Below are 25,220 nucleotides of genomic sequence, written 5' to 3'. Positions count from 1 at the left end.
TTAAAGCAGTCAGTTAAAATGGTCTTCACCTCAGTCTCACCCTTGTTTGTATACAGCAGTACCAGTATTAACATCCTGAATAGCCAAAGATTATATGCTGCAAATATTACCCATCCTCAAAATGATGTAGATAAAGCAAACCCAGTTGTCTATATGAACTGCCTCTCCAAGTGCCTTCAGCACACCACTCATCCCCCTCTAAGCTCCTGGGGCTACGCTCACTTTGGGGTTTTCGTGCTTCTTCTACTCAACATAGCTTTGACTCTTCTCCAGGCCAGGTCAAGGCCACAGTGAAGTGAACTTCAGCCCCATGGGGTCCCCAGTTTCAAATTAAAAAAATATCAGCCCTTAGACACCATCCTTGCTTCCTGCAAAACCTCTCTGACACAGCCCTGCTTTGGTGTCCTGTTCAGGATGACATTGTGGCAGCACCTTGATTCCAAGCCAGGAGGCATTTCTGCACGCAGCCGTGTCAATTGTTATATTTATGAAGATGCCAAAGTATATTAAAGTTCTCAGAGGCCTTTGCACTATTCATTTCCACCAGCACTGTGCCAGAGGGGTGTAAAACCCCTTTCATCTGATGTGGCAGGATCTTAAACCTGCTTTGCACAGGTGTTAGCACCTTTGTGAGGAGTGTTTCAGTGGGCATACAGGAGGGGGTTCATGATCTACATCCAGAGCATACATCCAGAGAAAAGCCTCTTGCCATGCTCCTAGAGGTATTTGTCTCAGGGGAAAAAGGGAAAAGCTGGAACAAATAAGACACTTATGCATTATCAACTGACTACACTGTTGGTGCTCTGGGATCCCCCTTCCTTTTGTTTATACTTTATCTTCAGAGCCTGCAAAGCTTCAGGGACTCTCCACCTCCCTGACCACATTCCTAGCACAGCCCTGTCATCACTTCATCCAGAGTCCCGGGGTACTTCAGCAGGACAAAAAACAATACCCATTTATCATTCCTTCTTTCCTAATTAAAGAAATCAGAGGACTCAACAGACCTGGAGCTCAGGTGAGTTGGTGGGCAAGCTGTGCAGCCCTTCCAGGTGATTCATCCACCCAGGCTGGCCTGGCATGCAGGAACCATCCTCTCCACATCCATATCTTCCAGCTTCCCCCCACTGCTATAATTTTTATTTATGTATAAAATATAATTGCCTAAAATAATATATTTAAAGAGGAAAAAAATAAAGGAAAAAAAAATCACCACCTCATACCCAAAATATCAGACACCCAGACACTGGGGAAAGAAAACGCACTCAGGCAGTGCATCAACTCCCTAAGGGAGGTACTCAGGTTTGAGTTACTGCCAAGATGACATCTGTAGGGAAATAAGCCACCAGATGCAGGGAATGGACTGCAGGAGCCCAGAGCAATGGGAAGGGGAGGGAGGGGAAAAAAAAGAGCAAGCAAGAGAGAGAGATAAACCAAGAAATTAAGCAGTTCGGTTTGTTCATCACTAGCTATTCTGCTTTATGAAATTTGCAGGTGTTTTCCACTCCCTATCTCTGCTGAAGCAGTTTCCCAGATGTCCCAGTACCTGCTTCAATCCACCTGGCTTGCCATACCCCAGCCCAGCAGATTCTCAGCCAGAAAGGTTTCACTGCCCATTGGATCAGAGAAGAAGAGACATTCTCTCTAGTTATTGGGATCTGTGGGTTCCCTCACTTCTTCCCTCTACCTAGAGGATCCCCAGTCCCCTCATAAAGAAAAAGTATCTCATACACATTCCAGTTTTCAAAGCAAGGCATCTTCCCAAGCATCCCTTTGGCAACAGCAGTCCTGTCTCCCTCACCCCTTCAAGCCCACTGGTGAGAAGAGGGGATATGTCTTCCCACACCAGCAGAAACGGGAAAAGAAGAAGTTGACGTTTCACCAAAAGGCTTCAGACTTGTCACAGCGGGGAGAGAAACACACTTGAAAAACGTGGCCCTGGCACTAACCATCATCTCCTAAACTGGTAGTGCAGGGCAGCTGGAGCTGCTGGGGCTGAATACCAGATGTGAGATGACAGGAATGGCAGAGTAGCAGTCACACAGGGCAAACATGGAGGCAGTAAAAACCACAGGCTCCCTCTGGGACTGCAATGACATGTTCAGCAGACAACACATTTAGAGCAAGAGCAGTGGAAAAGATGCACGTACCAAAGAGTCAGGGGAGCAGGGTAATGAAGAGTCAAACCATCTGACCAGAGCTTACAGTGAACAGCATCAAAGCAAGACAAGCAATGTGTGAAAGAAGGGCAAGGTCTAGGGAAGGTTCTGCAGCATCAAACATGCAGGGCACCAGCCTCCCTACAGAGCTCACCTGCCCAGAAGACTTTACCCTCCCTAACCCAGCAACAGCCCAGAACAACCACTAGTGGCAGTTCCAATCCTCATTTCACAGAGCCCCTCTAAAGGTCCTTAGACATCATGCCTGAAAACTCAGATGACCACCAGACAACTGTACTTTGTACATGTGAAATTGTGTACTTGTGAAACCTGTACCTGTTGTCCAGCACCTGAAGGAAGCAAAGGAAGGTCCTTGTCTTTTCCCTGCTGTTTGCTGTGTTACAGTAGACAACTTTCTGCTATTACAGAAAATATCATCTGATGCTGAAACCTCACCTAGAGATACCCCTTTTTTTTTTTTTTTATAACCTTTACTGGATTTTTTGTTTTGATGGGCCTCATCTCAGCACCAGGGTGTCAGCCAGATATCAGCATGGCTGAAACAGAAGCTGCTGCAAGTAGACAACTGGTGGGACCAGGGGATCCCATGGGGATAGATGTAACCACACTTTCAGTGGCATGACTGAGCCCATGTACCCTTTTCCTACAAAAGTGTCAGCCAGAAGGGGACTAAAAGGAAAAGGAATGCCCCACAGTGACAGTCACAGAGCAACCAGCAGATGTGCTAAGAATAAATCAGATAGAGCTGCATCATAGAGAGAGGGATGGCAGAGATGCTTTGCCTTTTCTTGTCTTCAGGTGCTCCCCAAAAAGCCCATCAGCCTGCATCCTTCCTCTAGCAATGCACGCTTTCCAAGGAGGGGGCCATGCACAGTTAGGTGCAGGCAGTCCCTCCACTCCATCACAGGCTGACATCCATGCCAGGCGCAATGCACGCACCCACACACACATCAACAGTGATCAGAGAAAGTGGATAAAAGCTAAGGGAAAGGGAACAGCAGAGTAGAGAAAGGGAGGACAAGAAGAAAAGTAAGAAGTGAGAGGGACAGTGAAAAGAAAGATAATAATGGGAGAGAAAGTGGAGAGGGAGTTACTTTGCAAGCGGTAGCTAAAAATCTCCCAATGTTTACAGCAAATGATGCATGAAATACACTGTCAGAAATGTGATGCCCAGAACCTATTGCTGCTAAATATTTAATCTGATTGGCAGGGAGCTGTTAAAACCTCAGAGTCTGGATCTCAAGCTTCTATAGAGCAACAGGTAAAGTAAATACTTCAACATGTAGTGATTCACCATGGGTGTCACCAATCCTTCCAATCTGCAGCACTTGGCAGGGAAAAATATTGTCAATGGATATTAACAACATGAGAAACAGGCTAGAGGAAAGGTGCTGTTTATGGACTTTGGCTCCCACTGCAACCTAGAGAAAAGGGAAAGGTGGATATGCCAATTGTCTTCTTCAGAAATTAGAACACACGTGCTGCTGCGAAGATCTCACACAATGCAGTTCACGTCCCTCAAGCACTAGAAAGTCATGCAGGAGCGTGGCACATCAATGCTGCAGGTCTACTGGCTCACACTTCCCTGCATGTAATCCCTGAAGCCAATCTGCAGGCAGACCGAAGGCTGCCTCCAGCAATCAGCTCCCACGGTCTGTGGAGCAGGCAGCAGGTCAGGACATCCTGCACACATGTGTCCTAATGCCAGCACCAAGGATGCAGCAGGGCAGCTGGGGTGCAGGCAGGCACACAGCCCTTTGGGGCAGGAAACCTGATTAGCTGCTGCTGCTGCTGCAGCCTGGTAAGGGGACACAGGGCAGCCACCTGCTAGCAGGGGCTTGCACACTGCACACCCAGTGCACCGTCCCTCTTTGCTGACTCTACCCATAAAGCTTTCAGAAGCGCTGCTGTCCATGTCACCTCTGGTGTCCCTGAGCCAGCAGCTGAGCTGGGTCTGTGCTCCCAAGCAGTGGCTTCTTGGAGCCTTGCAAAGGAGGAGGATTGTGTTTAGACAAAGCTTTTGCAGTTTAAAAGTACAACTCTGTTCTGATTTAGAGTCAAACTTGGCCACTCAGAGATAGTCTGGGAAAAGAAACAGACTTTCTTTTCAATCATTTTGTATTGTTCAAATCCACTCATTTCCAGAATGAAGCCATTTAGAGGGTTGTTTATTTAGGTATAACGTAACATTTTAGATTTTCCAAAACTACCAAAGGTAAAAATATTCTGTTCTGCTATAGTGAATTTCAGACCGAGTTCCTCACCACCATCCAATACTCCAGCAACAGGAGTACAGCCCTTCCTAAGAATTCTACAGGTCCAGGGCATGTGGTTGACTCAGTGCTGACTGGCACTGACAACTTACAAACTGCATGAGCCAAGTAGCTACCTTCCAAAAAAAGCATAAATAGATAGGAGTAAATGCATAAGAAGCGGAAAGCCGTGACAGAAATCTAGGGAAAAAACAATATGCTCCATACTTGTTTAAGAGGACATGGGATTTTACTGTATCCAAAACTCCATTTCACATAAAACATCTGCAAATCTAACACTGGTTGCAGAGCATTGGAAGTCTGGGATGAGGGCTCCACAGATAAGACAGCACTGAGATCTTCTCTAGGCGCAGATCTTGCAGATCTTCTGATAGATTCATAAATCTCCCATCATATTCCCCCTTCTGTATTTCTGGCTGCTTTGCTGTCCCTGTTGCAGCTGTTCAAGGAGCTGACTTCATCAGAATATGCTTTGTGAAGTGCTTTTCTGCTCTGTATGGTGCTTTTGCTTGCCTGCTTGCTTTCAGTAAGTGCCAAATCACTGAAGAATGCCAAGGCTAGAGCTCTGAAAGCTAAGACCAAGTAAAGAGTAAGTATAATTCTGTGGCATCATCAGCTGAAAAGTGACACCTCACAAGCACAAAAGGAAGTGTGACTTTTGAGTACAGCTGTACAGTGTTCATCATCCCAGCTCACAGCAGCACAAGTAGGCTGAGTGATTTGCTCATGGGCTCTGACAAATCCTGCTACTGCTTAAGACTTGTCCAAGCCCAGCTTGCTAGGCTTGTGAGAAGATACCGTGGGCAGCTGGCAAGGCAGGAGAAGACCTGTGCCCGTGTTTCACTCCAGCTGACAGCCTGACTTTCTATCTTCAACCACCAATGAAGGTGGGCTTGCCAGACCACTGAACTACTGCAGGAAAAAACTGCTGGGGCAAGGAAGCAAAATGACTTGACTGACCACAGCTCTTGATTAACTAAATAAGAGCCAATTCGTGGAACAGTGAGATAGGAGGACCCTGAGAATATGCCTCCTGTCTACCACAAATTGAGATGCAGTCTTCCCTGTAGCCCAGGACAGCACAGCCCCAGACTCGCACAGAGTGCTTCAGCCTTTGCCTTAAAAAGCGCCCTTACAAATCTGCAGCAAGAATCCATTTCTCTGATGCTGGGCTCCTGTCACTCTTTGAAATTCCTCTTAAAATTGTCCAGGAACTAGTGACACCAGGACACAGTCACTGTCCTACAGCGAACTATGCTGGAGCACTTATTTTACAAATGGCTCTGCAAACAGATATCACAAAAGAATACAGTTTAGGATGCTCTTCACATCACAATCACACAGCTATTCACCAACAGAGGCTGGAGCCACCAGCTGAGATACTGCACCAGCTAATGGCTCTGTTTCTTATCATCACCTCTTCCTTTCACTTGGAAATGAACTCAGTCTTAAAAGCAGATCAGGAAATTAACATTTCCAGGTATAAAATACATCCATGTATGAAATAGCCAAGCATGTGAAAATGGGCTTTATATGAAAAACGTGCAGAATTTTTTAAGCACAACTGGATGAAAAACACTGCGATAAGAGTTCTTGCTTCAAAATTTCCCATGCCTGTCAAAAAGAGGAGATATAGAATTGCACACATTTTAAAACTAATTAGGCTATTTTATTACTAAAAAAAAAAAAAAAAAAAAAAAAAACCAAAACATTCAAACCAAAGGGGCAAAAAAACCCAGCTAATCAACACTTTGTTGGAACTAACCCCTCATTGCATTTTTTGTAAGAAGTGTACATTTCCTCCACAGACCTTCCATTGCAAAAGGCAAAAGACAGCATTCAAACAGATCTATAATCAAAGAAAATACAAACAGAAATATTAATAAACACGTTGATAGAGATAATATTAATTTAAAACCTGCAAGAAAAAGCACCACAGCTCTATCTTGTTCAGAAGCTCAAGAAGATTTTAGAGGCTCCAAAATCACATGAAAATTTACTGAATCTATATCAGTTTCCCAATGCCTGTGGTGTGTGATAAGCAAGTGTCTTATGTCACCCCTGGCCATCTACATTCATAACAATTCCCTCACCCCTCCTGGCCTCCTTGTCACCCAACACTCAGGCCTCTTCTTCCTACAGGTCCTGGTTTTCCCAGTTTCAGCCAAGGGCCCACTTTCTTCACTATTCCCTTAGCGACTAAAGGGAATAACTGGCCCCTGTCCTCTCTTTATAGCAGTCCTTTACAGAATTGCTGTTTGGTTTCCACCCACGGTTATCTTTCCTCTAGACTGAACAAGTTTGGCTCTCTCAGCATTTCTTACAGGTACGATCTACCCCGTCCCTGTGCTTGCTCCCACTCCACCCTGCAAACTATCTTTTTGGAAACACTGCACCCTGACATGGATGCAACACTACACATTCACAGACAAAAGGACAGGGGAGAAATTATCTAAGGGTCCTGCAAACCAGAGAGGGAGGACTTCTGTGGGAACACCAAACCCTTTTCCTCCTCCCCAGGAGAATTCTGGACACTACTGTGGCAAAGCTTCAAGAGTCACTTCCCTGGAAACAGTACTTTAGCCTCTGCCACATTTCACAGCAGGAACTGTGCTGTCTATTCAGCGCTTTCTTTTGTTCATTTGCTGCTATTGTTTGGCTACAGCTACTTCTCAGTCTCTGGTTCTGCTCCTACACAGCTCTGGTAGCAGTGCAGAGCAGGCACCTGACCAACAAGCACTCCAACAGCACTAAACAATCCCTCCCTCTAGTTCTCTCTCCTCTCTGTTTACATTCTTAAGCACACACTTTAAGGCAGTCATCACATCTCTCTTTTAATTGTCATTTGGCCAAGCTAAATGTAATTAGTTACTTTAATCTTCCCTCTTAGATCAATCCCTCCAGCATCTTAATCATTTTTGTTGCTCCACTGAATTTGTTCTAATTTGCTGCCATCTTTGGGGCACAAAGTTCTCCAGAAATTAGACTAGGTACACTCAGATGAGGCTCCTGAAGGAAACATGACTAGAAACATGCAGGAAACATTTCCTTGCTTCAAGACACAACAGTTCTGTTTATGCAATCCAGAAATCACATCAGCCTCTTTGCTGCCACATTGTACTGTGAGTGCACATCTCATTTGCTAACCAGGATAACCCCGGTGTCATTTCTAGCATTACTGCTTTCCAGGGGTGTACCTCTCATCTCTGCTTTCTTTCCAAGCACAGTCTGATTTTAACTCCTACTATTCAATTTACTATCCACTCTGTTAATCCCCAAATCCTATTCTGAGGTATGACTGCTTAGCTTGCTATGTATCTCAAATCTCTTTGATTTCCAGTGGAAATACTCTCACAAAGCAAAGGCATGGGGTTTGTCATCAGAGTAAAGTCAAGACATATCCCTAAATTCACAAGACAATATGGATTGTTCACAGAAATGTCCCCATCATCTGTCCCTCACCAAAAACTACCAAAAGGGCTTCAGTTTGCTTTGGTGGTGACCAATGCTGGGCTGCTGAGTGACAGCCTTGCTGCTCTCAGAAAAAGCAGTAGGTCCTGGAGACCCAGACCCTGTGACAACAACTGGGGGCACTGAGCAGGTGCTGCTGAAGCATCACTCCAAGGTACATTTCTGTACACTGCCCTTCCCTGGGCACATCCCCAAAGTGGGCACGGCACCTTCCCAATAGTCTGAACATCAGCTTCCTCCAAACAGTGGTGCCTAAGCCTTCTCTCCTCCTTCATTCCAAAGAGGGGGGAGGTGGGAGGCTACTTCAAAGCCTTTCTGTGAGACATCACACCTGTGCAAAGCACACCAGATGCTGCTCAAGCAGCAAGTAGTCACAGAAGCAAGACCTGGGTGCAAAGAGTATCTTTTAGGATTCAAAAGGTAAAAAAGCCTTTCCCTCCTCCAAAACTTCTCCTCCTGAAATCTCCTTCAAAACTCTTCCCCTGCCCCTCCAGCTCCCAGAGCCCCCAAGAGCTCCCAAAGTAGTTCAAAGGCTCTGAGACACTGGCTTTGCCTCCCCAGCCCCACTGACCACCTGCAGGACTGCCCCAGCCCAAAGCTGTGCCTTATAGAATGAAATGCAGTTGGCCTTGTCCAGACTGTCGGAGGAGAAAAGAAGATGGAAGAACAAGAGAAAGGTGGGGGTGGATGGGGAGCCTGCCCTGGGCAGCACAGATTCACTGCTTCCATGGCTGCTCAGCTCCATGGAGGAGAGGCTGCTGAGCCCAGCTTCTGATAGCCACAAGGCAGCTATGGCTCAGCAGTGTCTAAATGAAGTGGGGGTGTCCTTAACACTATACCTCTGACTGTGCCTGCTGCCCTTCTGCTCTGGGACCCAGATGAAGGGGGTACATCTACCACACAAGTGGGCTGTAGCATCAGCTTCCCTCTTCAAAGAAGAGAAGTCCAAAATAAAGCAACGGCTACTCCCTCCCACCCTCTCCCATGAGTATGTACTGCCAGTGTGGGTAAACCTGTCAGCTGTCTCAGTCCTTCACAGTCCAGGTTTTAGCAGGACCAGAATGCAATTTACAGCCAGTGAAAGTCCAAACAAAGTGTATAAATCTGTCTTCTGGCCACAATCTGTTCTCATAATCCCTGTCAGCTCACTTCCCCCTCATCAGCATCAAGAGGAGGTTTTCTGATTAACTTTCCAGACTCAGAAGGGACAAAGGAAGCTAAGCACAACTGAAGTCACTTGAAAAGCCTCAACATGTGTGAATTGGCTGGATTCATGACAGTTGTTAGCACCATGACAAAGATCTTTATAACAGAACCCATCTCAGTAGAGAAAGAAAACAAAGTGGGTTGCATAAAAAATACCAAACTGTGTCTGTCCTTTGTATGTTCAGAAAACATGAGATGGCATAGATGCACACATACACCTTCCCCACACTTTGCACTTACTTGAAGCCCAAGGGTCCTCCTGCAGGAGACCAGTGTGCTTCTAGTTGAAAAGAAAGACCAGACCTAGGCATGCATGTATCTAAAGCAGAGGAGCCCCAACCAAACCACCTGACTGTATCTCCAGGCACAGACCAAGGACAGCTGCTTCCTGCCAAATGCTGATCAACCAGGATGGAGGTGGTCAGCTTGGCTTCACCCAACTGGGAGCTGACTATGGCCAAGAGAAAGCTTAGTGTGGCTTTTACCTTCCCAGTCTAGCACACAACAAGATGATTCCCAATTACACCCTCTCCAAGCCCTTCAGTTTTGCACTGAGGAGCTCCATCCATCCATTCAGCACACCACAAGTTCTGCTCAAGGTTCTGCAGCTGTTCCCCAGTGTGTTCTTCATGTTTACATGAATGTTCCATGTCTCATTGCCAGTTATGAGGGGCACAGCTTAACATCCTCCTCCTGACTGAAGCTTACCTTCTCTTTACATTGCTATTCTAATCTTCCATGCAACATATAATCTCCAGATGATTTTATCCAAGTTCTGTATTTCTTTGGCTGGTGTAATAAACATGGCATTTCAGTAAAGCCAAGACTCAAGCTGAGTCTTTTGCATACAAACTCTTTAAACCCCAAGGCTTCAACTAAATAACACACATAGGTTTGTCCTGTGCAGGAGGAGCATTGGACCAAACATTTTTGCCACTAAATATTTAGACATCCTTTAAGGAAATCAGAAATTTTAAAGGGAATTTAAGTTTTGAATGGTTTTTTTCTCTCTTCCTCTGGATCTCTGACTGTAAAATCAAGTTTTAGGATTTTTCCATCAATTTTTGTCCAGCAACTTTAAAACCATTTTATATCACTCTTTCAAAGTAGTTCCAATTATGAGATAACACAATTAATTTGCCTTTAACCTCTCAAATTTTGTTCAGATGGAAATTTCAACTATGCCAAATACAGTCATTTTAAGCAGTTCTACAAGAGAGCATTGATTTTTCTCTCTCGGGCACAAGCCATGAGGACTTGGGGGAGCAAACCTGATACAACTTAATCTGATCCCAAAACTGAATGTCAGCTAGATTCTATATCCACTCCTGTTTCATACTGCAGGAAAAGCAGTACATTACACGATCAAGAAAACACCTGAAAACTTACACGGAAAAGAAGTGTTTAAGAATATGCTGGATCCTTAAAATCATGTTATTTAACATTTGAGAAAAAAGGAAATCATCAGACACAAGGACAAAAAACAGCACCTTTTGTATTAACATGAAGCATTAATGCAGCATTCATTGCAGGGACTGAAAGAACAGCCTAGACAGTACCTAAATAGCTTTTTATGATGTTCCTCCAGTGACAACAGTGAACAAGTTTATAAACAAAAATATTTCAAAATTAAATTGATTCAAATAAATATTGGAAGCCCTTGTGTCTTGTACCACAGAACAGATATCCAAAGTCAATCCAGTTTGATGCTGAATCCACAGCCAATGCCAAGACTGCCCATTTTAAAGGGACAGTGGAGCCAGGCTCTGGGCTGCAGCTGCACCCTTGTACAGGCACACATTGCAATTGGTCCTGCCCCAGTGGCCAAACTGCACTATCACTGAAGACTTCACAAATTCAGAGGACACACAGATTTCTGTATTACCCTGTGCACTTAAAAGCACACAGAATGTCAGGGCAAACCTTCTCTCTAATTTTCTCGTTTGTTTGATTTTTATGCTTAATCACGCAAGCAGTATTTTCTTAGGAAAGATGTGCCTCGATGAAGATGGGCAATGCTTCTTAATGCATGCAGGAAACAATGTATGAAGACATATAATAAAATGACATTCTTAAACTAGCTCTGTCCTGGGACACAGTGGTGTTACAAGCAGCAAGCCCTGGCCCATCTCTCCTTAGCCTGTAACACCCAGAGAAGCAGATCTCTGTGGGGTGCCATAGAGACCATCCCTATACCTGGCCATGTCAACAGACCTCATGCACCAGCTTGCCACTGTCTGGTGTGAAAGCAAGGTCTGAGAGATCCATAAATTGTGGCTCAGCTCACCTAAGGGGACATTTGTGTCAGTTGCAAATTGAAATCATGTTTAAGGACCGTTTGCATTGGGCACAGACTAAGGAATCTCAAGGCCTTTGAGTTCAGAAAGAGATGGACTATCAAGTACACAGTCTTCTTACAGAGGACAAGACACAAGACAGAGAAACAGGCATTAGGAGATTTTGGATTCCTCATGGAACGTGACTGTTTTCCAAACTAGGTGGTGAAAGAGTAATAATTTAATACACCTCTTGTCTTTTCTAGCTCCTAACCCAGTAAATCCTTAAAATGCATACATGCAGAACAAAAGAGATAATTAAAAGCTTTCAGAAAGCTCATCTATGTAGGCTACCTTTGACTTTAACCAATGAGGATTAGCTTTTCCAGAGGGCAAGCTGCAGCACATCCATGGGCTTCCTGCTCTACGCTGCCCTTCAAAGAAAGACCACTTTTGAAGGGCTTTTTTCTCCACTGACTCCCTGGAGCTCTTCTGAAAACAAGTCTCCCACAGGCAGTGTTCACTTCTGGAAAAACTCCCCTTTCCATATGAAAGTCAAACATCTCACCAAGCTTATAAAAGCAAATGTATAACAAATGATGAGAGGGGATATACTGAGGGATATGAACTGCAGGAATGAAAATCCCAAGTGATTTTAAAGATCTGGAGACAATTGTAAAGAGTTACCTGCACATTATAGGAAATGATAAAAATTTTCATTGGAGCTGTAACTCTGGTTTTCTGTCACAGAGTCCATATTCTCATCCCTCATCCTTAGTTTAGGAGCACTTGCCTGAGGATCAGGTCTTTGTTTCCCAGGAATTCACCTCCTCCTGTCACTTTATTCCCCACCTGGAATCAGCACTGGAGCTCAATGCTAAATGAAACATTTTGTTTTCATGTCACCGGGAAAAAACAAATGCATCCAAAGCAGAACAAGAACAAACCTGCACTGACTAATTTGGAGGAAGAATTAGCTCCCATGTCTCCCATGTCTCAGAGGACTCCACTGCCTCTGGGCTACAGAGCCTGTGCCTCTATTTCTTTCAGGTTGAAATAAATTCTCTTTTTATAAGTAATTACTTTGTATTGGGCCAAAGAAACAAACTACCTCCACAGCCCAGTCGTTAGAGCATTCCCTCCAGCACAATGAATAGGCATTTATATAAAGTAGAACAGGTCCAACTGGAAAAGTTCCAACTGAGAAAGCATTACTGCAGAGGACCCAGTAGTTTGAGCCCTCATCTTGGCTAGGACAACCTCAGGGACAAGTCCCCACTTCGAAGTATGCAGAATAAGGATGCATCACACAAAACCCTGTTAGTTTTCTGCCCACCAGGCTGCTAGCTATTCTTTTCTCTGCTTTTTCATGAAAACACATCAAACACTCTAATTAAGCTCAGTGCACAACTAGCAAAACCTCTGAAATTACTTTTTTTTGTTGGTTGGGCAGTTAACCTGTTTCCAAACCTCTTCTGTCAAAAACATTAATCATCTTCTCTAATATCAAAAGCTGAAATCAGGAATCAATCTTCCCTAACAAAAAAAAACAACATAGGAGACTATCAAGGCAAGGCATGTCATTAAACAGCCCTCATCTATGCATCTCCTGGTTTCTGAAAGTTATTGTGCCCTCCAGTAAGAAAAAGGCCATTGTGCAGAAAGGGTTGTTCATGTATGATACCCTCTGTGACAGCCAGCACCAAGGTACACGCATTCAGATCCTGCAAATTTCTCTGAGTCCGAAAGTTCAGAGAGCCTTGGTGCCCCTTTACTCTACACAGAAATGTTGCAAATTAAAAATGGTTAACGCGTGATCCTTGGCTCTCTCTCTGAATCCCTGTTTGAAAGTTCACAAACTTCCAAACCAGGGATTCAAAGTGCTTTCTGCAAGAGCCACTGTTATCTTTCAAGGCAGCCATCCCACAGCTATCCTCTTTTTCTAAACTACTTAATTTTTGTCTCCTCCTATTTAGGATACTGGTGCCCCATCACTTAATGAAATTATTGCAATGTCCTCCCTGAGATTCTATTTATACTTTCATGGCATTTACCACTGTTACTTTCAGACTGAGTCTTAAAAGCTCCCTTCCAGAAAGACAGTACTGCAGACCACATTCACGCTGATTTTTATACTTTGACTTCCAACACTTCAGGACATTATCTATATAATTTCAATTATATATGATAGTCACCTTTTCAGTAATAAATTAGAGGGTAATTTCAAGTTGCACCAAAAACGTGGAGAGCTGAAAGGGAGAGACTATGAGAACAGATTATGTCATTCTGTCGCTTTCATTAGACTCTCCCTTGGGGATTGTCAGCCTCTGATGTTTCAGCTTGCCTCTGCCGAAACACACGTCTGACAGGAGGGAATCTCCCCTGAGATACTTAGGCCACTGACTACAGCAGCCAGCAATAATAGAGAATTATAGAGGAGGAGAGAGAGAGGGGTGCAGGGACACGCAGATCCTTCCCATGTGCCTTCCATACAAGCGTATGCCTACGTGCAAGTAGCTGCCAGTTAGTGCATTCTAGTGCATTTCCTCTGCCACAATGCACTTCAAATGCATTTCTAAGCAAAGCCCTGTGACAGAAATTCCCCAGCAATCCAGCTGTGTACAATTAAACAACATCCTGCTTTATCTGGCACAAAGAGCCAGCAGCAAATTTACATCAGCAGCCCCTCCTCCATCCTCCTCCTGGGGCAGGTGGCAGCACCCTGACACTTTTCCATGCAGCAGTGGAGCCCTTCTTCTCACTGCACAGGCTTCAAAACCACTGCGTGAAGAGTTGGGATTGCCCTTGGCTTTAGGATCCTAGCAGTTCTTCTGCAACTCATTTCCAGATGGTATTGATTCAGGACCTTCAACTTTCACATTCCAAAGAGCCACTGTGTATCTCCAGTACCTTGTTTCCAGCTGTGAGTAGCAGAAGTCTCATGTGACACAGGGAAACCACAGTCCCTTGTTATGACAGACTTCAATCTCTGACCCACTCATGCCCCACTGTATCCTGCTCACAGCCCACAACCAGAGGTAACAGCATGGGACCACTGCAATCTTAAGATATCCATGAGACTACTATGCCTGTATTTATGCCTGAAAACAAATTTCTGTTCATTAGGAAATCTGTGATGTAGGACATGGCATTTGCACTAGTAAATTATCATCAGGTTGGTGACACCAGATTTTATCTGCCTCAGCTGGCTTCAAGTAGCCATCTCACCTCCTAGTCTGTTTTGAAGTAGTGGATTTAGTAGTTTTACATTTGTTTCCTTTCCACCAAATTCTTCAGAGGTTATACATGCAAGAAACCACATCCATGTGAGAGAGTTGTATACATTATATCCCAAAAGAGCGTGGCAACCTTAACTAAGAGATTAGGTGAAGAAGCTAAACAAAAAAGTGAAATCCAAGTATAATAAGAGAGTGTATTGTGTCATTTCCTCCGTTTGGGTCAGAGTGTGTCCTGGACACCTGTATAGAAAATTCCCGATTCCCACAAAAAAAACACCAGAGGTCAGGATTACACGCTTGTCGCTCTATTTTAAAATAGTGTAATCCACCAGCAGGGCTGCTCCACAGTCACCATTTCTGCTGATGCACAGGAGGATTTACACGGGTACAGGCCTTAGGCCGCACAGCACGTTCCCGATGCTGGCCAAACTCACAAGTCCAAAACAGCCCTTTCAGCCATCTCAGCCTCTGGCAGGGGAAGCTCTACTGACCCGAGGTGGGAAGATCCCTCACAGAACTTCACTGTCAGAGCTGTTCATCCAAACCCCAAGCAGGCACAGAAAGCTCCTCCAACTCAGAGCACAAAGAGATGTGACTGTGAAGGCTGGCTAGTGGAGCGATAATCCTCAGAAACCACAATGCTCATGGCTGCCCGTATCCCACTTTACCTTCTGGAAGCAGCAAAGAGGAGTAAAAAGAAGGTGTTTTTAAGCTATCTCATCTTGCAAGACAAAAGAATGACATCATGCAATAGCAAGGTGTGAATTTTCACATCTCTCAGTGTGTGACGGTCAACCTCCCCTCCCCCTGCAGTATCAGGTTTTGACACAGCAGCTATTCAGCTGCTGTGATAGTGCAAAGCCTTGAAAGCAGTGGCTACAAACAGGTGAGGATTCTGAATGAAAGAGACATGGTCTCAACCTAAACAGCCCAAGTTATCCCAGGATTCAAGAACTGTGCTTGCAAATGCTAAAGCATCGTTCACACAAGACATGTTTGTAAGCCTCTTCTGCCCGATTTCTATACTGCAGCTCTTGCCAGTCCCCTGGACAGTATGAGCTGTCACAACCTACCAGAGGTTTTGTAAAGCAGGCATCTTTGGGGAGCTCCTGATATATGCAAGCTGTGCCACCAGTTGACACCATTATTTTGATTCCTACAGGTCCCATATTAGATTTGTTGCACAGAGGCAAACCCAATCAGGTTCCTCCAATGGGACAGTCTCTCCCTCCTCCACACAGGACAAATCAACCTCATTATCTTTCTTACAAAGTTGTTTGGTTAGGCATGCAAATATCATGATCTGAGGTTCACTGGAGACAGACTTTATTAGATACAAAATCCTGATAGTTCAGCACCTACATCTAGCTTTAAATATTGTCAGTCACAGCTAATCTGCCAAATTTATCAGCTCTTCTACTGTCACTAAAACATTAGTGCAGTAAACATTTAATTTGATGTTTAATCTGTATTCTCTCTGCTTCATCTTAAAGTCATTTATTTCCTGATCTGTCCTCTGTGACTAATGAGAATAATTGGCCCCTGTCTTCTTTCTGTAACAGTCTTTTATGTATTTGCAGACAGCTAAGGATCCACCCACAGTTGTCTTTTCTCCAGACTGAGCTTCCCTAGGTCTCTCTCATTCTTTCTTTACAGGTCTTGTTTTCTCTGCTCTGTGAACATCGTCTTAGTTCACTCCTGCACACTCCCCCCAGTCCTTCCCTCTCTAGGAAGTGCTGCCCTCAAACAGAACATCGTTACCTAAGCAGAGCTAAACCACATCTGTAAATAGGTTCTAGACAGATCATTTCGCTGCTTTGAACAAACAGGGATTGTACACAATCTGTATTCTGTGTACAGAGCTCACACATGGGCTGGACAGTGGGTTTGGAGGAGGAGGGTGGTAGCTACACTGCTTAATTCCTTGATCCGTGTTTGAAAATCCAGACTGGAAGCACAGCAAGCAAGAACTGTTCCATAACTAAATAGCTATACACAGGCAAAGCAGACTAGGCTGACTGCTACCTTGAGAGGCAACTTAAGAGTTTGTCCCATGGACAGTTAACTGGAGGTGAGCTCCTACAACCCCAAAATGCCAGGGGCGTGCAGGAGTGGCAGAATAATATCCCATGGATTATTCAGGCCAGACAACCTGGTGGCCCTGCACCTGTTTTAGTGGAGGAGCAATCAGAACAGATAATCCACCAAACATGAAGATCAAATTCACATTTTTCCCTTTAGAGTGTTTCTTTCCTATAAGTGTTTCCACACAGGCTTGCACACCAATGTTAGTAATACTGTACACATGCTTTGGGAATACAGAAACATCTTCAGTATTCAGAGCTAGCAATCTAACCTTTTACCTCAGCCACTTTCTGTGGCTCTTTTCAGTTCTGAACCTTCCCTGTGTATGGGGTTTGAGGTATATGGAGTGAATGGTGCAGAGATATCAGGCTAGTATCCCTTCCACTTTGTGCCAATAACCTCTCTCATTCAAAATTTCTTTTCCCCGAGATATTTAATCAATTCATCTATATTGATATATATAGATTATATATATTGATATAAAACATGGTCCTTGATTGCTTGTGTTAGAAAGGGAAGAGAGCCACCCAGCATACTTTGCAGTCTAAAAATACCAGCTGTATTGGGAAGATGAGCTGGCAGTGAGTCTCAGAACACATACCCTTTCACTCTTCACTTTTTTTGGTGACCCTGGGTCACCAAAGTGTTTTTATTCTTCTCACATGAAACATATTCAATGTATATGTAAAAAATTTATAAAGAAAAGTCTGTCCCTTCTCCTGCCCAGAGTCAGTGTTCTCTTCTGTTTCCAAGAAAACACTGAATAAAAGACAGCCTTGCCTCTAGAGGTCCAAATTAGCCATGGTTTGAATTGAATTTGAATTTGCACAATTTGCACACTGCCTTGTGTCATACATTTGTTTCTGAGTGCATAGAGAGGGGATTTTCTTCTCTGCAGTGACCTCAGGCACATGGAGATACGCGGCTTGGTTTGCACAGATCACCACCCTGCACTTGGTCAACTTTTACACACACCAGTTCACATTCCAATGTACAATTCTAGCTGGGAGCTTGTGGCTTGCAGCTTAAGGAAGCAATGAGCTCCTGAACAATAAAGAATGGGTTTGCTTGAATTTTTTTTTCCCCAAAATGAAAGGTAGCTTTAACATTTAACCTGGTCAGATCAATCTCCTAGTTCCCAGGCACTTAGCACCATGGCACTAATTGTGCCAGAGGGAGCATCAGTCCATACCTGCCAGGTATCTTCTCTTTCCTGTCTTTAGGTAAACAGACAAGCTAGAAATGTAGGCCAGAGGGATGGTGGAGCCCCCTTTGTGGTTGGAGAAATGGGTTTTTTACTTCCCATTACAAGGCGCTTTGCCTTGTATGCAAAAAGCAGAAAGACAAAACTCGTAAGAAGGGACAAGGCAGTAGTAGCAGGTGGGCCATGCTTAGCTTCAAATATCTTATTTTCCTCTGATCCCCCTTCTACTTATTTCAGTGCTGTGATCTTCAAACTGCCATTTCATTTTACGCAGGGAGGTACCCAAGGCAGCAGCGAGTCTGTCTGACTGCAGCAAAGTGACAATTAATAAGTTGACTCACTTTGGTGTAAAGAGTTCTTGTGGATGGGTGGACAGAGGACAGATCAGGGTAATAGACAACTGATCAGCCCTGCTTCTCCCAACCACTTTGTGCTTTTCTCTCAAGTATAAATAAATATCAAAGAGAGCTAATCACAGAACTGCAGAAGAGTCAGGCAGGCCTGATGTCAGGCAGAGTGGATACTACGAGCATTCCATGGTGGATTAGGCAATCACAATACCCTGAGCCATTTTGCTCAGAAAGATCATCTAGTCCATCTTTCCTATTAACTAATCCTTTTTTTTTTTTTTTGTGATTAATTGCAGCTTACAAAAACAAAACTGTAAAAATTCAAAAAACCCTCTGCGCATTCTCCAGCTGCAAGGTAGCTGTCTCGCCACTGCCCACCAAACCACGCTGCTAAGTACAGAACAGGCAGGGAAGAGTTGTGGCCTCCCTAAAGGCCAAGAAGGGGACCAGACCTCAGTCTGGACTATCTCATAGGCAGCTTTTCTGCATCCTAAGGATGGGAATGTGGAATGGAGCCCATTGCAGATACAAGCAGTGCTATCTGTACAGTGCTCCCACCCTCTGCCAGCTTGGGGGAATGAAAAACAGCACCAGGAATCAAATCCAGACCTCCCACATGGTGCTGCAGAGAGACAGATTCCTGGTGCCAACCCAGGCAATGTGAGTCCAGAGTGGGAATCCAAGCACAGCTCCACAGCTCTGGCACTGGAAGCGAGCAGTGCCAGAAGCACCTGCCCTCTTCCAAACCAAGCACAAGAAATAGCCCCAGCAAGATGAAATATAAATTAATTCTATCACCTTTTCCCCCTCTGGGTTAGGGTTTGGGGATCAGGTGCTTGTTCATAGGTTGATAGACTTTTTATATGGGGACAGTTGGAAAATCCAAAATGAGGAAAATAAAAGTCAGAGCGTCAGTTATTAGATGGGTATAGCAGCTTGGAATTTTTGCCCCTGTTCTGTATTTTCCACCTCTCTGTGATCTCTTGCATGATGTTCTGGCATGTACAGATGCAACGTAGAACTCAGCCAACAATCTTGGTGTCTTGAGACCCTTGCTCAGAACAGGACGGCTGGGTGCCGCTGCTGACACCCTCCTCTGCTCAGCAATGGTCTCACTGGCACAGGGATCACAACAGGCACCAGCACTGACACAGGCTGAACTGGCTGCTGCAGCAGGTGTGCCAACAGATCAGAGCCCAGGGTCCCTGGAAAGAGGAGCTGTGGCTTTCACCATGCTTCCTTCCTTTTCTCTGCTGAGATCTGCATTGTTACCTGTGTAACAATGACTGAGCCAAGAGGAATTTGAAGCTAATCTCACCATCCCTGGGCTGCTTCCCGACTCTGCCCTCAACCTGTTCTGTTGTGTCCCAACCCTCTGAGACCTCCACCCAGGGCTGGGAGACAAGCTGGTGTGGCGAGGGACCAAAGAACAGCAAGATAAACGGAGGCGACAAGAGCTGCTGCTTTGGGGCGGCGTGGGTGAGCAGCTGAAAATTGCCCACACCCACAGCTCCCCTCCTGCAGAGCACCCTGCACCCACGAACAAACTGCTGCTCTGCAGAGCTGCAGCTGGGGCACACCAGGTCACGGCAGGGTGCGGTGTCCCTGCTCTGCTCCCCACGGCCCTGGGGTGCGGGACAGCACTAGCGCCCCATGAGCTGGGAGTGCTGCGCACCCGGCCCTTCCTGCCTGCCCAAGGGGCAGCTCAGGAGGGATCAGCTGCCTCCATGCACTGCTTGCAAAGCCCGAGGTAGCTGTGCTTGATGGTGGGGAAAGCAGTGGTAGCGGACATCTCCTTTTGCCCATACTGGAGCTTGCAGAGAAGATGAGGAAAAGTCACAGGTAAAGGCAGCAGCCAGAGAGATTGGGCAAAAGGCAGTAAAGAGTGAGGATGTGGGCCGGTGCTCCTGGCTCCCACGGCTGAGCAGCAAAGTTGTAAGACCCCTCCCCAAGTCCCAGCTGTGCACAGCCTGGCCCTGGTCACGGCTGCGGCCCCGCTCGGGCCGGGTGCCCGGCGGGCAGAGAGCTGGGCACCGCTCCGAGGGGAGCGGGCAGCCTGGCCCCGCTGCCGACGGCGGCCACCCTCGCCTGGCACCCGAGAAATCCGATGTGCCTGCAAAACCCAGAGTAGGGGGCAGAGGGGCAGGGACTGAGCCCACCCTCCCCTTTCCGTGCATCCCCCCGGGTTTGTGCTCCTAGGGGCTCTCGGGGGTAACCGATGGCCGATGAAGGGGGCTACAATCCCCCACCAGTCCGGTGCTGGGGTCATGGGAAAATCCAGGAGCTGCGAGGCCTGAGAAATTCCTTCGGAAAACGGGGGAAAGGCTCCCACACGCCCTCCTCTCCGCACAGGTAAACTTTCTACTCCCACTTGCGGCGAGGCAGGGAGAGCTCAGGCAGGGAGGATCCAGGCGCGGATACCCTGGGAAGCCTTAGATATTTATAGAAGCACAGCCAGAATATGTCAGGAAAGGTGGCTCTCAACCCCTTCACGCGGAACCGCTCTTGGTTTTTAACAATAGGCCGACAAAATCCCCCAGAAATGTAGCAAGGAGCTGCTGGAAGGATGCAGGCAAAGGAGGTGGTAGGAAAGGCGCGCCCCCGCCTCGGCATGCTCGGGATGCACCAAGGGCTCCGAGTGCCTCAAGGCTTGCCCCACCCCGCAGCGGGGCTGGAGGATGACCCCCCTCTTCCTCCCTCTGCCGTGGGGGGCGCCTCCCGCTCCCCTTGCGGTCCCCCACCCAGTGCCAGCCTTGCGGTCTGGGAGGGAGAGGCGGCTGGGGCAGCCTGGGCGGGGGGCTGGCCATGCGGGTGGGGGTGCCTGGCAGGGGCCGGCGGTGCGGGTGAGGGTGCCGGGGTCCGCCCCGGGGGGGCCGTGCAGCAGCTCCCCTGCCCCCGCCGCTCCCGGCGTGGGGGCGCGCACACCCACGCGTGACCGGCGAAGCGGCGCGGCGGGCACGGGCTGAGGCTTAAAATAACCCCGAGACGTTCAACACCTTGTGCCCGGCGCTCCCGCACCCCCCGGCTCCCTTTGTCTTGCCACCATCTTACGGAAAGACTCACATGTCACGTTACGGTCGGGATGCACCGGTATCTCTCGCGTATCTAGAGCCGAGCGGCACGATAGCCATTTTGCATCCCTCCCGAGTGGGCTGGGGAAGGGGCTGCAAGGCGCGGGGGATGGCGAGGGGGAAGGATGGGGCGAGGCGAAGAGGGGCCACGATGCCCGCTGATAGCACCAGGGGTACGGGGATAAATTAAAACACGTGAAGTTGCCTGAATACAGCGCCTCGTAGGTTCAGGCTAAGTCGCTTGACGTGCTTGGACTTAAAATAGCCCTCCACCTCCACGCAAGCAGGCGCACTGGCCCCGGCGCTGGGCGGGCTCCTGCCGCGGTGCCAGGGGCGGCCCCGGCCACTCCCCGGGCCCCGGCCCCGGCCCCGGCCCCCGCGTTAGGCCGCTCACGATCGAGAGCCGGCGTGGGTTTTCGGTAATGCACCACCCTCCCCGGCAACAAGCGGGTTTCTACGTCCTGTTGTTGCTGACCGGCTCTGCTTTCGCATCAAAGCATGGCAAGGAGCCGCTGGACCAGTGAAAAGGAGGAGGCAGTTTGCGGGTGGATGGATGAAAATTATTTTCGTTTTCACCCCCTTCCAAAGCCGTGTGCCTCCTCCCGTGTCTCTCCCGACCCCACCTGCCCACCCCCCCCCCCCCCGAAAAAAAATCACAAGGGACTTTCCCCCAATTCACAACGTGGTACCTAAGTCAAACCCTTTCGCCTTCTCTTCATGTCCTATTTGATGAGCCAAGAGGGAATCAACATGTCTGGTGAATGCTGGGGGGTTTTTTTCCCCTCTATCTGCTTCTAAAAGCAGCATCTCTAAACCTTTTGTTCTACTGTGAGTGATCATCCCTGGGCAAACCCTGGGCAAACCAAAATGAGCTGCAAGCAAAACCACAGAAACAAGAATTTCCCTACCTTGGTTTGTAGAAGCAGAACCTCTAGACGGACAGATCAAGGGAGAGAGCATGTTGGGAATGTCCAGTCTCCTCTTCTTGCTTGCATATCCACATAAGAAGAATTAGGGTCGGGGGCAAATGTGGGGGAATGAGTTAAAAAACAATCCTATTTGGCTGTAAAAAAAATAGAGGTTTCTTTGTGGCAATCTTGCGTCTTGAAGCGGTGCAAATTCAAAAGCTGAAGAGAATCACTTCAGAGGATATTCAGCGCGAGTGGTGAGGATCATCAAATGCAGGTTCCAGAGTAAGCATTCCTTTCGCCTTTTTAATGATTATTCTTATAATTATTCTCTCTCTTTTTTTTTTTTTTTTTTTTCCTGGAGCCCTAGTGGAGGAGGTTGTGTTTAATGCAACTGGAGGTCGGTGCCGTTCTTCTGTGAAGCATGATTATCCTCAAAGCGTCCCCTTCCTGAAGGGAAAAATAAGCATCAATTCTGTATTAGAGGGATCTGAAGGGGATAGAAAACGCTCCCCAACAAAGACATTAATATATTGAGAAGAAAGGAAGGCAAAACGCATTTCCCAATACTGCACACAAGCTGAATTTAAAAAAAAAAAATTAAAAAAAAAAAACAGCTGGCACGAGTCTATAAATAATTCAGATACGGGCTGACTACACCATTCCCGGGATAGGCATGCATACGAGACGAGAAAGCGGGCGCGATGTGAATCGCGGAGAGAAAGCGGCTCCCCCCCCGCGGCCCCCTCCCCATGCACGCACAGCATTTCGCCCACCCCCGGGCCCAGCCCCCGAGGGCTGGCGAGGGCCGTGCCCACCCCTCTGCAGTGCTGCCGGCTCCGCTGCCCGCCGCGCACACGCACCCGCACCGCCGCGGGGCTGGGGGCACGGCGGGGCTGCTCCACCTGCCGCGGGCCCCCGCCTCCTTCGGCCCCGGCAACACAACCCTCCGCTCTCCGGGCTCGGCTCGGGATTTTTTCTTTTTTTTTTTTTTTTTCCTAGGGGTGGGTGGATGGCTGGGAGTGTCCCCACCACCACCTCCTCCAGCACAGCCGGACAGGGCTTACAGCTATGCAGCTATGCAGGCATTTATTTAATGAAGCCGCAGATATTTATTTCTTTTCCCCTCCTTTGTCGCTCGGTAAAAGATTCACACTTAGAGCTGTCATAAAATCCAGACCCACATACATACCAGCAAATCCTGCTTCAAGCATTCGGGCTGCTCTGAGTAGCTACTGCCCCCCTCTCTGCCTGCAAGGCTGATCCGCCTCAGACATGCTCAACTTCTTCATTCTCTTCTCTGGTACTGCCCGGGTGGGAGATGAGGGGCGGGGAGGTGGAAGTGCTCAGAGCATCACTCTAAAAATACATTAAAAAAAAAAAATCTCTGCAATATAAAAGCTCCGAGAATGCCTCCCGGAGGTGGGGAAAGCATGGGAAGGTGAATTAATAAAGCAGCTTAATAATTAATAATAATTAAATATACCCGCGGAAAATGGTGGGGAGGGGGAGATATCGAGGGGCGGGGAGGGGAAGCTGTACGAGTGAGCAGTGGGGGAAAAGGGGGGGAGAAGACGAGGAGGAAGGACAGCACGGGCAACGGGAGACCAAGCCCTGGCCGCTGCCGGCGGGAGGGAGCAGGTCTCGGCTCGGCGGGGGGAAGGGGGAGCCCGCTCCGGGCGGCACCTGTGCCTCCGGCCGAGCCGAGCCGAGCCGGGCCGGGCCGAGCTGCAGCCCCGCGGGGACCGCCCGGGGCTCCCTGCGTCCGGCGCCCTCTCGGACCGCGACCCGCATGTTTGGAAGCAACCGAGAGCAGGAATGCTTTAAAAAAAATGTACTAACAATAACCATAAAATAGTAATAATGAGAAGAAAGGAACGGGCACCCAGCCAGCAGGCAGGCAGCAGAATTGGATCCAGAGGAAAAGAAAGCAGTGAGAGCAGAGATAACGCTAATATCCAAATTGGATACTCCACAATTAAGCCCGGTGCTTTAATTGCTATTCTCAGAGCCCCTTGGAAGCTAAGAAACGTGAAATCAGCCTGAACAGAAAGGAACTCGTGCCTTCATCCTCATCCTGCCCTGCCCATAGATGCCTGCACCCTTGCAGCCCATGGTGCTCTCAGCCTCACTGCAGGAGGGCAATCCACTCTGTGGTCACAGATCCATCCCTGTCCCCTCCTGTGCCATGGGTGACCTGAGAAGAGTGTGCTCTACCCCTCTCAGAACCAGAGAATGGCCCTAGAGTAAGTCTTGCTCCCACCAGGAAAAGCCAGAGTGGGTAACAAAGCAAACCTCTTCCAGGTGGAAGTGTCAAATGCAGTGTCCTTCACTCTAGGGTTGCAAACACCCACTCTGCCAATGTCTGAGTCTTGGTAGGAGATTTGGAAGAGCTCAGATGGTCCTTGGTGACACCCTAGAAACAAGAGCACCGAGGAAAGCCCTCCCCCTGCTTCCCTGCCAGCTCCAGGGTCCTGCAGGAAATCAGACCCCAGGCCGAGCATCACACGCTCTGCCTCAGTGCCGATGCAGACTGCACTGTCCAGCCTTTGCATCCCTCCACTGAAAGCACCCTCCAAGGAACACACAGTTGCTTGGACCTACCTAGCACTCTCTATGTCCAGGAGCAGTGAAGAAGATGCTGCCCAAAAGACAGGCAAGGAGAGCTGGATCCCACGCGTCAGAGAATTGTGTTCCATCTTTGTTGTAGGTATGTACATACCTACATGCATATGGCCAAGGTTTCTGAGGGAGGAAGGCCTCCTAAAAGAGCCACTGTGGAGTCTCTCTTAACCCCCAGGTCCTTTCTCAGTTTGTACCTCAGAATCGATCCACATGCTGCAAATAGAGTTTGCTGGTCTGTAGGGAAGGTTATGGACAGAAATGTGGCTGTAGCACTGTGTGCATCTATATCAATATGCCATCTGGAGCTTGAATGAATTTCTGTTTCCATGTGTAGT

At 47.4% G+C, this 25,220-nt stretch overlaps 1 protein-coding gene across 3 annotated transcripts in view; it reads right to left on the bottom strand.

Moving 5' to 3' along the window:
* GRIN2B (glutamate ionotropic receptor NMDA type subunit 2B) overlaps nt 1–23,562 on the bottom strand; it is a 207,535-nt gene extending 183,973 nt beyond the window's left edge. Inside the window, exons 1-2 of one of the 3 annotated variants that reach the window (XM_063154709.1) lie at nt 23,453–23,562; nt 22,261–22,710 (exon numbers count right to left, since the gene is read on the bottom strand). The gene's annotated coding sequence lies outside the window, so the exon portion shown is untranslated. Of the gene's footprint in view, nt 1–22,260; nt 22,976–23,123; nt 23,191–23,452 lie in introns of those variants that run through there. The other 2 variants (XM_063154710.1, XM_063154708.1) reach the window with 2 other exon arrangements.
* Nucleotides 23,563–25,220: the final 1,658 nt, after the last annotated feature.

Source organism: Melospiza melodia, chromosome 4 (assembly GCF_035770615.1).
Source record: "Melospiza melodia melodia isolate bMelMel2 chromosome 4, bMelMel2.pri, whole genome shotgun sequence".
Lineage (NCBI taxonomy): Eukaryota > Metazoa > Chordata > Aves > Passeriformes > Passerellidae > Melospiza > Melospiza melodia.
The sequence above is the reverse complement of the archived record's forward strand: the minus strand, read 5'-3'. Positions and strand labels throughout refer to the sequence as shown.